Raw genomic sequence first — 15,069 nt, 5'->3', positions numbered from 1 at the left:
TCCACTTATAGGTGAGATCATATGGTATTTTTCTTTCACCACCTGGCTTATTTCACTTAGTATAATGCTCTCCAGTTCTATTCATGCTGTTGTGCAGGATAAGAGTTCCTTCTTTCTGTTTGCTGCATAGTATTCCATTGTGTACCTGTACTACAGTTTTTTGATCCACTTATTTACTTATGGTGTGTGTTGAGGGGTTGGTTATACAGGGGAGATCTTTAGAGTGATGGTCAACTTATGTACCTTGATTGTGGTGGTACTACACGAATCTACCCAAATGATAAACTGACACTAACTATACATACACTTAACACCAACATTGATTTCCTGGTTTTAATATGTTAGTATAAGCACTTAAGCTGTTTCCAGCACTTGGCTATTGTGCTGCTGTGAACATTGGGGTGTATTGGTTCTTTTGAATTGGTGTTTCAGGATTCTTTTTTAAAAAAATATTTTATTTATTTATTTTTAGAGAGAGGGAAGGGAAGGACGAAAGAGAGGAGAGAAACATCAGTGTGTGGTTGCCTCTTGAGTGCCCTGCCCTGGGGGCCTGGTCCGCAGCCCAGGTGCCCTGACTGAGTATCAAACCAGCAACCGTTTGATTCACAGGCCTGTGCTCAATCCACTGAGCTACACCAGCCATGGCAGTGTTTCGGGATTCTTAAGGTATAATTCCAGCAGTGGAATTGCCAGGTAAAAAGACAGTTCCATTTTTATTTTTTTGTGGTTTTTTTTGAGGAAATTCTATAGTGTTTTCCACAGTGGCTATACTAGTCTGCATTCCCACCAATAGTTTACTAGGGTTCCCATTTCTCCACAGCCTTGCCAAAACTTGTTGTTTGTTGTATAAACATTTATTTTTGATGGTAGCCACTCTGATTGTTGTGAAGTGATATCTCATTGTGGTTTTAATTTGCATCTCTCTAATGGCTAGCAATTGCTGAACATCCTTTCATATGTCTCCTGGCCCTTTGTACCACAGAATTTTAGTAATTAACTTACGTGGGTCATGAATTGATAAAGGCTGAATATCACTGACTTATAATACAGTATTAAAACCAGGAAATCAATGTTGGTGTTAAGTGTATGTATAATTAATGTCAGTTTATCATTTGGGTAGATTCGTGTAGCTACCACCACAATCAAAGCACATAAGTTCACCATCACTCTAAAGATCTCCCCTGTATAACCACCCCCTCAACACATACCATAATGGATGTACCACAGTTTGGTTAATCATTCACCTATTATAGGGCATTTTGGTCATTTCCAGATTTTGGCTATTGCAACTAATGTATAAACAATTGTGTACAGATTTTTGTGTAGAGGCAATTTTCATTCTGGGATAAATGCCCAGGAGTATGATTGCTGGGAGGTATGGTAAGCATATATTTAATTTTTTAAGTAACTGTCAAACTATTTTTCAGAGTGACTTTACCATTTTATACTCTTACCAACAATGTTTCTTTGCATTCTTGCCAGTATATAGTATTGTCATATATAATAAAAAATAATAAATATTTTTTATTATTATGAAAAAATTTTGATTTATGAAATCAAAATAATAAAATATTTTTATTTTAACTGTTGTAATAGGTATGTAGTAATAGCATCATGATTTCAATTTGCATGTTTTGATGGCTAGTGATGTTGAACATCTTTTCGTGTGCTTACTTGTCATCCACATATACTTCATATCTTTTGTTTATTTTTTAATTGGATTGTTTGTTTATTTTACTTTGAGTTCCCTTGGTACTGTGACTATGTCACCTTATATGGCAAAGGGGAATTTAGGTTGTAGATGGAATTAAGGTTATAGGGGGTGGACCCTCTGTAATTACAGGGATTTAAAAATGGAAGACCAAAGCAGAAGAATAACTCAGAGAAGTATAGATGTGATTTGAGAAGGACTTGATTTATTGTCTGCTTTGAAGAATGAGGAAGGGAAGGGGGTCATGAACTAAGGAATGTGTGTGGCCTCCAGAAGCTGGAATATGTAAGAAAATGGGTTATCCACTGGATCTTCTAGGAAGGAATGCAGCTCTTCCAACAAATTAATTGTAGCTCAGTGAGACCCATTTCATACTTCTTCCTGCCAGTAATAAAATAAATTTGTATTATTTAAGCCACTTAATATATGGCAATTTGTTACAACAGCAATAGAAAAACTAATTTAATTATCAAGAAGATTTTTCTAAAAAATGAGTTCATCTATTATAGGATTTATAGAAAACTTTTAAAAAGTAGGGAGATAAATAAATATTAAAATAGATAACAATGATTTTGAAAAGGATAGAAGAGGGAGCATGTGGAAATCCTGAGGTACTTCAGTAGACTCCTTAGGGAGTCATCTATGAATACCATAGATGGTATTCATTTAGAAGATTATTGATTTTTAATGATTAAATAGTGGCATGTTTTTCTGCTTTTGTAGACCCATAGTTTTTTATTTGCTGATATATTATGTTTTTTTCTCTCTACCTACTTGCTCAATGAGTGGGTAAACAGAAGGGGGAGCTCATAATGTCATGAACTACTGGAACAGGTTGAAGACATTTTCTAAACATTGTTCTATGTGCAAATATGCATCTGCTGAATCTAGATACAACAGCTGTTTCTCACTTTCTTATGATGTGCTTCAAACATTCAACAGTATCTGTCTATGAAAAACACTTTTAAAATGTCTTACTCATATTTATGATGTGCAAATGGAGATTAAGATTACTGTGCTTATGCTTGAGCCAGATCTATGTGGTGTGAATGATGCAGACATTCAAACTAAGACTAAAAGTCTAGGTTGATTTGTGCATATTTTGTGAATGTTGTATTTGCTTTCATACTTAATAAGGCAGTGGAATTTCAGGAACAAAAATCACTAATAGCTGGCCATACTTGAACTTCTGGCATTCTGTACCTCAGCCTTAAAAGTACAATGAAAGTTCTTTTTCATTGTCACTATATCACATTTACCTTAGCAATGGACCAACTGACTGTTTATCCTTTTATTTGAGGACTTTCAATTTTTCCTGTTGTACCTCCCAATGTGTACTGTATAAGTAATCCAAACACATCAAAACCGGTTGCTTTTTAGTCTCCACAGCTACTTTGACCTTTTTCTTTCTCTGCCCTTTTCTACTTAGAATTATTTCCAGTCCTTTTATCCCAGCCTATGGAAGTTTCAAGAATTTTTTAAATCCACAATTCTCTATTTTTTCATGAAACATTCTCTTATTTCCTCTAAATTGGAAGGAATTTGTCATAGAGAGGTTAGTTTACTATGTTATATATTATGGAAATTTGAGTATTTATTGGGACTTTCTGAATTTTCCTCCTTTCTTTAGGACCTGGTATAAAATTTAGGTTCTTAGGAGATATTGAATAATGAGTATATGAAATAACTATTAAAGTAGAAAAGTAGGGTAATTGATATGGGCCCACCCACACAGAAAAATCTTCACATTTAAAACCAGCTTTTGGTAACTGGGTTCAGTGTTTGTATGTGTGCCTTTTATTTTTTATTAATGTATTTTATTTCTAATACACTGGTTTCATGTGTTTGATATGGAAGTTTTAAAAAACCAGACTAGTTAATAGCAAATAATATATTAGTCTCCTTGGTAATATTACTTTAGAACAAAGAAGGAGAAATTTTGACTATAATATTTCTTAGGTTATCTTATAGTTGAAGAACACCCCAAAAAGTATTATTTTTTTAAGCTTTGGGAGGCTAAGGGGGTAAAGGATGAAGATTCTTCCAAGGGTTCTTGTCCTATTATAGGTAAATTTCTTCTTGCTGAACACATTATTTCTCCATTCAGCTGATCAAATTAACCAAAAGCTAACTTTTAGGTGAAACCACGTAGGTCTTGTACACATAACTCTCGTTACCCCATTTCTGTTTTTCGGGGAGAGAATGAAGGATCAGCCTCAACTGTATTTATTGGACAAATATTCATTCAACATAAATGTTTATTGAGCAACTAGAGCAATCATTGAAACCTTTTTCAGATCATTAATCAACCATTCGATCACTGAAAGTCCATGTTCTCTTATCTTTCTATTCTTTCCAAATCTTTGCTGACCTCAGCTATCATATTAGACTTACTTCTACCTTCCTTTGTGACTTTACCTTATTTTTGCTGTTATAATGCACTTTAGAAACCATGTTATCTGGATGCCCAAAACTCTGATCTCAATTCACTGTCATTCTTGATCTTTATCTACATATTGCTGTTCTTCATGATCAGAATCTGGAGATCATTATCAAAAGAGATTGGGTCCTTCTGTTTCTGACCAAGAAGGAGTAATAGGGACTGGACTTAACATTCCCACTTGTAACATCTGCAATACCAAGCAAAATACATAATATAAGAGCTTTGAAGACATAGCACATCAGGAAGTTCAGGACAATGATTTCTGAGAAAGGGAAACAAATGAAATAAGCTTTACAGTTTTACCAGTTTAATGCTTTCAGACAGATTCCAGATTTCAGTGGAAGGAGCAGAAAATTGAGGTTGAGCCTACTGGTTTCCCTGGGATAAGGAGATTGAACTGGGAGTCCAGAATGGCCAAGCTGGCTAGAGTTACATCTGTACATACAGAGAGCTTCAGAGATATTCACGGGGCACCAATGAGTTTTCCATTGACAACTGACAAGCACATGTATGTATTGAACTGTCAGAGGCCAGGGAATGGCTACTCAAAAGAAGCAGAAGGCACAATCTATGTGGTTTATAAAAGTTTGGGCATAGCACATATTCTCACAAGCTATAGTGAAAAACCTTATAATTAATGGGACATTGGGCAAATTACTTGAAGGATATTCATTTATGGTGAGGTAAAATCAGCATTAGATAAGAGGCTGCTCTGGTTATACTTAAGAAAACTAAAAATCAGGCATCAAAAGAATCAAAGAGGAAGGTTCTAAGAGGGAGGAATTTAGGAGGATTACTGAGTTATTTATGTGCTCCAAGGATCATCCCTGAGCTGGGATCCTGAACAGCATAGTAAAAGCTAGTGGACACTTCCAATCACCAAGATATGGAAGCAGCCCAAGTGTCTATCAGCAGATGGGTGGATAAAACAATTATAGTGCCCATCAATAAATGAGTAGATCAAAAAACTATGGTACACTTACACAATAGAATACTATGCAGCAAAAAGAAAGAAGGAGCTCCTATCCTTTGCAACAGCATGTATAAAACTGGAAAGCATTATGCTAAGTGAAATAAGCCAGGTGACAAAAGACAAATACCATATGATCTCACTTATAAGTGGAACCTAATTAATAAAACAAACAAGCAAGCAAAATATAACCAGAGACACTGATACAAAGAACAAATGGACAGTAACCAGAGGGTAGTGGAGAGGGGATAATGGGGGAAAGAAGGAGCAGGGTCATCAGGGAACATGTATAAAGGACCCATGGATAAAGCCAAAGAGGGGAAGGATTGAGGGCAGGAGGTGGGGTGTGGGTGCCATGGGGGAAAGTCTTGGCAGGAAAATGGAGACAACTGTACTTGAGCAAGAATTAAAAAAATCCAACAACTATGGGGCATTTACACAGTGGAATTCTACTCAGCCATAAAAAAAAATGTTACCCTTTGTACCAGTATGGATGGATCTGCAGAACATTAGGCTAAGTGAAATAAGCTAGTCAGAGAAAGACAAATACCATATGATTTAATTCATATGTAGAATTTAACAAACAAACTGAATAAGCAAAACAGAGACAGACTCATAGATGGAGAACACATGACAACTAGTAGGGGAAGGGAGATGAGGGGGTGGAGGGATTGAGCAAAAAGGAAAAAGGATTCATGAACATGGACAACAGTGTGGTGATTGCTGGGGGAAGGGAGATATAAAGGGACTAAATGGTAATGGAAAAAATAATGAAGATTATATATTTTGTGTGCATTTTGCATCCCTGGAAGCACTCTCTGCTACATCCTGAGGCTGGGCTGCCTCTGTGGGCCTGGAGATTGTAACGGGCATCCCTTACAAGTGGGATCTTGAAATAGCCAGAAATCAGTGACAGGGAAATACATTGACCTGGTTGCAGGTGATCACCATAGAAAGAATAACCCCACGATCTTCTTCATTGGATCCTTGAACTGGAACAAAAATAGATTCTGAAGGCTAAAAGCCATCTTCTCTCCAAACCTCATGTGCACAACAGTACAAAAGACACGGTAGACAGAGTGACTCTTAGTCAACCAGCTGCAGAAAAGGACCCACCAAAGAACAACCCAATAACAGTCAAAACCCATTTACACCCAGAGAGCCAACATAAATGGCATAAAGCACATCTCAACAGCATCAAGTTCAGGAGATTGAGGAGACTACACCACTGAATCTTACAGGTCTCCTACCACAGAAGTTCATACCACAAACTCAAGTAGTCAAAACAGAAAAATTTAAGAAGCAGAAGGAAACAAGAAGAGTCTCACAAACAGTGAGAAGACAAAGAAACAACTCCCAGTCAAAAGGACAGTAGGAATTCTCAGAAAGAGTGCTAAATGAAATAGAGCATGTCAGCTATCAGATAATGAGTTCAAAACAATGGTTATACATAAGCTTAGTCAGTGAGAACTACCAAAAACTACAGGGAAGCTATGAGGAACTTACTGAAAAGTACATCAGCATGAAAAAAGGCATAGAAACAAGACCTATCAACAAGAGCCAAAAGGAAATGCAGAACGCAGTTTCTGAATTGAAGACCATAATAGAGGAATCAAAAGCAAGCTAGATGAAGCTGAGGTTTGAATCAGCAAGCTGGAGGACAAGGTAGAAAAAAACTCCCAGAAAGAGCAAAAAAAAGGGAAAAAAGACTCAAAGAAAATGAGAAGGGATTAAGGGAACTGTAGGACATGTAATGTAATGGGGACACCAGAAGGAGAAGAAAAGGAGCAAGGGTTAGAAAACCTGTTTGAAAAAGTAATGATGAAAGCTTCCCTAATTTGATGAGAGAAAAAGTCACACAAGTCCAGGAAGCACAGCGGATCCCAATCAAGAGGAAACCCAAGAACCCCACTGTGAGACACATCATAATTAAAATGGCAAAATAAAACACAAAGAGAGAATCTTAAAAGCATCAAGGGAGAAAGACGAAGTAACATGCAAGGGAGCCTCGATAAGGCTAACAGCTGATTTCTCAAGGGAAACACTGCAAGCCAGAAGGAAATGGCTAGAAGTATTCCGAGTAATGGAAAGCATAGTGCTGCAGCCAAGACCACTCTACCCAGCAAGACTCTCAATTAAAATGGAGGGCAAAATAAAACGTTTCTTAGACAAAAGAAGGCTGAAAGAACACACCTTCACCAAGCCTGCCCTGTAAGATGTGATAAAATGATTGCTTTAGGAAAAGGAAGAAAAAGAGTGAGAGAGAGAGGAACACAGGTACAAAGTGGATAAAATGGCAATGAATAAGTACCTATGAATAATAACCTTAAATGTAAATGGATTAAATGCTCCACTCAAAAGACATAGGGTAGCTAAATGGATAGGAAAACATGACCTGCACATAGCCGCCTACAAGAGACCCAGCTCAGAGCAAAAGCCCTATACAGACTGACAGTGAAGGGCTAGGGAAAAATACTCCAGGCAAATGACAGGAAAAAAAACTAGGGTAGCAATATTTATATCAGACAAAATAGACTTCAAAACAAAAGCCATAAAAAGAGGCACAGAAAGACACTTCATAATTCTCAAGGGAAGAATCCATCAGAAGACATAAGCCTTGTAAACATATATGCACCCAACACACAAGCATTCAAATATGTAAGAAAAATTTTGGAGGACTTCAAGAAGGATATGGACAGCAACACATTTATACTATGGGATTTTAACACCCCACTGTCAAAAGTGGATAGATCTTTCAAACAAAATATCAACAAGGATATTGTGACATTGAATAATCCCCAAGATCAAATGGACTTACCTGATATATATCTTTCACCCCAAAGAAGCAAAATACACATTCTTTTAAAATGCACATGGGATAGTTTCAAAGATAGAACACATGATAGGACACAAAACAAGCCTCAACAAATTCATGAGAGTTGAAATCATATCAAGCAATTTCTAGGACTGCAAGGGCCTGAAGCTGGAAGCCAACCTCAAGGAAAAAACTCAAAAACCCTGAAATTCATGGAAATTGAATAACATGCTATGAAACAATGAATAGGTTAAGAGATCAAGGAAGAAATCAAAAAGTTTCTGGAAACAAATAAATATGAACACACAATGGCCCAAACCCTATGGGACATAGCAAAGACAGTCCTGAGAGGGAAGTTCATAGCACTACAGGCCTACCTGAAAAAGAAACATTTCAAATAAACAACCTAACACTACATTTACAAGAACTAGAGGAACAACAACAAAGAAAGCCTAGGGTAAGTAGAAGAAAGGAAATAAGATCAGGGAAGAATGAAATGACATAGAGACTAAAAGCACAATTCTAAGGATCAATAAATCCAGGAGCTGGTTCTTTGAAAAGTTAAACAAAGTCAATGAGCTTTTAAGCAGACTTATCAAGAAAAAAAGAGAGAAGAACCAAATAAATACAATCAGAAATGAAAGAGGAGAGATTACAACTGATACCACAGGAATACAAAGGATTGCAAGAAATTACCGGGGACAACTATATGCCAAGAAATTTGAAAAGCTGGGTGAAATGGACAAATTTCTAGAAAAATATAATCTTTCAAAACTGAATGAAGAAGAAGCAGAAAGCCTGAACAGACCAATAACAGCTGATAAAATTGAAGCAGTAATCAAAAAACTTCCAGAACTGGATGGTTTCACAGGAGAATTTTAGGAAGCATTTAAGGAAGAGCTAACTCCTATCCTTCTCAGACTATTCCAAAGAATCCAAGAAAAGGGAAGACTCCCAAACTCTTTTTATGAGGCCAGCATCATCCAAAAACCAGATAAAGACACAACAAAGAAAGAAAACTACAAGCCAATATTGTTGATGAAGAAAGACACAAAATCCTCAACAAAATATTGGCAAACCACATCCAGCAATACATTAAAAAGATCATACACCATGATCAATTGGATTCATCCCAGGGATGTAAGGATGGTACAATATTCACAAATCAATAAATATAATACATCACATAAACAAAAGGAAAGACAAAAATTACATGATCATATCAATAAAGGAGGAAAAAGCATTTGATAAGGTATATCACTCATTTATGATAAAAACACTCAGCAAAGTGGGATTAAAGGGCATGAGGTATGTACATACCTCAACGTAATAAAGGCCATATACAAGAAACCTACAGCCAACATCATACTCAATGGGCAAAAACTAAAATCTTTCCCACTAAGATCAGGAACAAGACAAAGATGTCTGCTTTCACCACTTCTATTCAACATAGTGTTTGAAGTCCTAGCCATAGCAATCAGACAAGGAAAAACAATAAAAGGCATCCAAACTGGAAAAGAGGAAGCAAAACTGTCATTGTTTGCTGATGATATGATAGTGCACATGGAAAATCCTATAGACTCCACCAAAAAACTACTTGACCTAATGAGTGAATTTGGCAAAACAGTGGGATACAAAGTCAATATTCAGAAATCAAAGGCATTTTTATACAGCAACAATGAAATGTTAGAAACAGAAATCAGGAAAAAAATCCCATTTGCTATAGCAATAAGGAAAATAAAGTACCTAGGAATAAATCTAACCAAGGAGGTAAAAGATCTGTACTCAGAAAACTATACAACACTGAAGAATGAAATTAAGGAAGACACAAGTAAATGGAAGCATATATACCATGTTCATGGATTGGAAGGATTAACATCATCAAAATTTTCATACTACCCAAAGCAGTTTGTAGATTCAACACAATCCCATTAAAATACCAATGACATTTTTCACAGATATAGAACAAATAGTTCAGAAACCTATATGGAACCATAAACGACCTGAATAGGACAGTAATTTTGAGAAAGAAGGACAAAATAGGAGGGATCATAATACCTGATATCAAACTGTATTACAAGGCCACTGTAATCAAAACAGTCTGGTACTGGCATAAGAATGGACACATAGATCAAAGCCCAGAAATAAACCCATGTCTCTATGGTCAGTTAATATTTGACAAAGAGGGCAGAAGCATAAAATGAGTAAAAGTATCCTCTTCAACAAATGATGCTGGGCAGTCTGGACAGCTACATGCAAAAAAAATGAAACTTGACCACCAACTTGCACCATACACAAAAATAAAGTCAAGATAGATAGAAAACTTAAATATAAATGGGATACCATAAAAGTCCTAAAGAAGAACATAGGCAGGAAAATCTCAGATATTCCATGTAGCAATATTTTCACCAATATGTGCCCTAGAGCATGAGTGTCAAACTCATTTTCACTGGGGGGCCACATCAGCCTTTCACTTACCTTCAAAGAGCCAAATGTAATTTCAACTCCTTAACAGTTAGGGAGTAGTTACATTTATACAGTCCTAAAATGATTTTGGCTCTTTGAAGGCAACTGCAAGGCTGATGTGGGCCTCGGTGAAAATGAGTTTGACACCCCTGCCCTAGAGCAAGGGACATAAAGAATAAACAAAAGGGACTTCATCAAAATAAAAAGCTTCTAAACAGCTAAAGAAAACAACAACAAAATGGAAATCAACCGTATGGGAAAATATATTTGCAAATGATACCCTGGACAAGGGTTTGATCTGCAAAATATATAAAGAACTCACACAACTCTAATCCAGGAAGACAAACATCCCAATTAAAAAATGGGCAAAGGACCTGAGGAGACACTTCTCCAAGGAGGACAGACAGAGGACCCTGAGAAATAAGAAACGATGCTCAGCATCCCTAGCCATCAGAGAGATGCAAATTAAAACCAAAATAAGATACCACTTCACACTGCTCAGAGTGGCCATCATGAACAAATCAACAAACAACAATTTTTGGTGATGATATGAAGAAAAGGGAACCCTAGTGCACTGTTGTTGGGAATGTAGACTGATGCAGCCACTGTGGAAAATGGTATGGAATTTCCTCAGAAAACTAATAATGGAACTGCCCTTTGACCCATCAGTTCCACTGCTGGGATTATACCATAAGAATCCTGAAACACTAATTCAAAAGAACCTATGTACCCCAGTTTTCATAGCAGCACAATTACCTAGTGCTAGAAGCAGCCTAGGTGCCCATCAGTAAGTGAGTAGATAAAAAACTGTGATACATTTGCACAATGGATGCTACACAGCAGAAAGGAAGAGGGAACTCCTAACCTTCATGACAGCATGGATGGAACTGGAGAGCATTATGCTAAGTGAAATAAGCCAGCCAGTGAAAGACAAATACCATATGATCTCACTTTAAGTGGAACCTAATCAACAAAGTAAACAAGGAAGCAAAATATAACCAGAAACATTGAAATAAAGAATGAACTAACAGTAACCAGAAGAGGGAAGGGGATAACAGGGAAAAGTGGGAAAGGGTAATCAAAGAACATGTATGAAGAACCCATGGGCAAAGCCAAAATGGGGTAGGATCAAGAATTGGAGGTGGGGATGGGTGGGGGGGGGAATGGAGACAATTGTACTTGAACAACAATAAAAGATTATATATTTAAAAATGCATACATATGTACATACATACATACATACAGAAAAAGAAAGAAACCTCTGAGAATGAACTAAGAGCTAGATGATTGATCTAGTTATATAATGGTTATTGGTGGGTACACAAATGTAGAATATATTAAAATACCACTGTAAAGTCTTTCAAAACAGGACTCATTGAAATTATAACTCAGTGAGAACTGGTTTGACTTTTGGCCTGAACTCATCTGGCCATTGTCATTAAAATCATGATCCCAGGAGGACTGGTGTACTTGTGGCTTGAACAAAACTCAAAGTCTTAACTATTCCAAATGGCCAGGATGGATCCAAAATTGTGTGGCATACAAATAACCAGGAAAATTTCAGCTTACATTGGGAAAAATAATGAACAAACATAAATGAAAATATCACAGAAATGTTGAAATTATCTGGCAAAGACTCTAAGGTAGCTATTATAGTAATGCTCCAACAGTAAAGGTACTCACTCTTAAAAAAATGGAAATAAAGAGCGTTTCAGTAAATAAATAGAAAATATAAGGCAGAAGCAAATGGAATTTTAGAACTAAATAATATAGTAACTGAAATAAACTCACTGTAGAACCTTAATAGCAGCAGAAAGATGACAGATGAAAGTGGCAGTATATGTGAAGATAGATAGGAGAAACTATCCAATCTGAACAAAAAAGAGGAAAAAGACTGAAAAATAATTTAAGAGATCCTCAGGGATCTCATGGTCAAAATTAAAGTGTCTAACATTCATGTCATCTGAGTCTCAAAAGAAAAGGAGAAGAACTGCATTTCAGAAAGTAAAATAATGTCTGAAACTTCTCAAATTTGATGAAAGACATAATTCTGCAGATTCATGAAGTTTATAGAATTCCAAATAGTATGAATCCAAAGAAATCTATACCAGACACATCATAGTCAATCAGCTGAAACTTAAATCAAAGAAAAAAAAGTCTTGAAAGCAGCCAGAGAAAAATAGTTTATTACTTATGGGACAACTACAATTCAGATAGCTGCAGATTTCTCATGAGAACTCATGGTAACCAGAAAGAAGTGGAACAACATTTTTTAAAGTGCAGAGAGAAAAGAAGTGTCAACTGCAAACTCTGTATACATAAAAATACCCTTCAGAGAGAAGGTCTAGTAAAGATCTCCTCAGACTAATGAAAATAATTCATTTCTAGGAAAGCTATTCTAAAAGAGCTGCTCAAGTAAATTTTTTTCAGACAAAAGGGGAATGGTACCAGCAGGAAACTTAGAAAATCAGAAATGAAGGAAGAACAATAGAAATGGTAAATTTTGTGGTATGTGTATTTTACCACAATAAAAAATTTAAATGATGGGAAAAGTTATATTATGAAAACACTAATAAAGAGAAAGTTGGAGAGATTACATTAATGTCAGAGAAAGTGGACTTTGGAGAAAAGATTGTAACCATGAACAAAGAAGTTCATGGGTTCATATTGCATAATGATACAAGGATCATTTCACCAAGGAAACGTAGTAATCATACATTTGTATGTACTTAACAACAGAACTTCAAAATACATGGAGCAAAGAGTTATTAAGATAAATTAATTGTTTAGTTGTTACATTTAAAATGATTATATTTTAAATTATATAAAATGTTTACTGATCTACAGCAACAAAAATCAGCTCAATGGTGACCTGAGTACAGAAGTTAGAATTCCCAAGGGGCACAAGGAAACATTCAGGTGTGATATGTACACTATCTTCATTGTAGTAGTGGTTTCTTGTGTATATACATATTTTTAAGTTTATTAAATTGTACACTTTAAATATGTTATTTATTGTTCATTGGTTCTGCTTCAATAAAACTATACAGAAAGTTAAAAGAGATAGACTAGAACACATCTAATCTCCCACAATAGTTTTAGTTCAAAGGCTCCATATTTCTCTCTATTCCTACTCTTCCCCACTGCATATGCTGTTTACCTTTTTTGGATCCCTGGTTTCTTGACTACTTTAAGCTCTTTTTTTTTCTTTTTGATAGCCTCTTTTTGGCCATATATCAATTAAAATCAAGGGAGTAAGGGAAGTTTTGAAATGTCTGATCTTACTGTTTTAGCTGAGAAAAGGAGAACCTAATCTAAGGGTAGAAGGTATGGGAAGGACAGATTATAAAAAATAGTTTCTTTAAATATTTTGGATCTTGAAGTCACAAAACTAACAGTTATTTACAAACTTGGTCTACTGCAAGGAAGCAGAAACAAACAAACGGAAAAACCAAGAACAAGCATGTGAAAAGGTGCTCAATATCATTATTCATTAAGGAATACAATTAAAACCCCCTATGAAATATACATCACACTCACTAGGATGGCCATAATAATAACTTTTAAATGGAAAATAGTAAGTGTTAGCAAGGATATGGAGGAACTAGAATCTTTATACAATGCTGGTACATTGTATATTTGTGGTCTGAATGTGTAATGTGATATCTCTCAGTTCTGATCTGTGGTTTATTTGAATTGATATTATGTGTACTTGTACTTGTGTTCATTAAATGACTGTAGAAGGGCTTTGTAAATAAGTCTTCAAAACATTGTAAATTTGGAGGTAATATAAACCCGAGGGCCCAGTCAACTATTAAGTCTCCAGAAGAGTCATAGAAAGGGAAACAGTCTTGCCCCTTAAGAAGGTTATAATTAATTGGAAGAGTAACTAGTTAATATAATAACTAAGGTTATTTCATAGAATATTAATAACTCACATCTGTATGAATATTCTGAAATTTGACAAGCATTTTACCAAATATACTCTCACTGATTCTTGTAACGTCTCAGTGATGTATGTGGCAATTAATGCTAACCTAATGAATTTTTTGCTGGGTTAAAGATCACTTAATGCTACCCATATCAACAAAAGATGATCCTTTTCTTTCTGAGTTTTCTTCATTCTTCTTTGAAGGGTACAGTTTCTCCTAAGTGTCCTGGAGAACTTGCAATTCAAGGCAAACAGTTGTTCCTATCCAAAAATGCTTCTGGGATGAAGAAGCAATTAGAAAAGTAAATATTGGTTTGAAGACTACCAATATTGCAGGAGAAAAATAATAATGAACCAGATACCTTGGGGCTCCACAAGTGAGCTCTTTAGAATAGGATGTGTAGAGTTATTGGACAGGCCATTGTGTGTCCATCATGATGTGTACTGTGTCAGGTATAGAGACTTAAGAAAATGGATTCTGGGAAATGTGAATTTGTTAATATGAATGACTAGTTAGTAGTCTTCACTTTCTGCATAAGCCTTGGGTATGTTGTTCTAAGTGGATGTTTCCTCATCTATAAAATAGAGATGATAATCTGCCCCAAAGGGATTCTCTTGAGGATGAAAAAAGGTCATGCATATAAATTAGTTAATATCATACCTGATGGAAACTAAGCAATCAATACATATTAGCTGTTAATATTAATTGTCATGGATGAAGACAAAGGTTATA

At 35.7% G+C, this 15,069-nt stretch overlaps 1 protein-coding gene across 2 annotated transcripts in view; it reads left to right on the top strand.

Moving 5' to 3' along the window:
• The window catches only part of HPSE2 (heparanase 2 (inactive)), a 619,058-nt gene that overhangs the window by 131,824 nt on the left and 472,165 nt on the right, over positions 1-15,069 (top strand). The gene's annotated exons all lie outside the window — the stretch shown is intronic.

Source organism: Phyllostomus discolor, chromosome 5 (genome assembly GCF_004126475.2).
Source record: "Phyllostomus discolor isolate MPI-MPIP mPhyDis1 chromosome 5, mPhyDis1.pri.v3, whole genome shotgun sequence".
Taxonomy (NCBI): domain Eukaryota; kingdom Metazoa; phylum Chordata; class Mammalia; order Chiroptera; family Phyllostomidae; genus Phyllostomus; species Phyllostomus discolor.
Note: the sequence above shows the minus strand (reverse complement) of the source record. Positions and strands in the feature narration are given on the sequence as shown.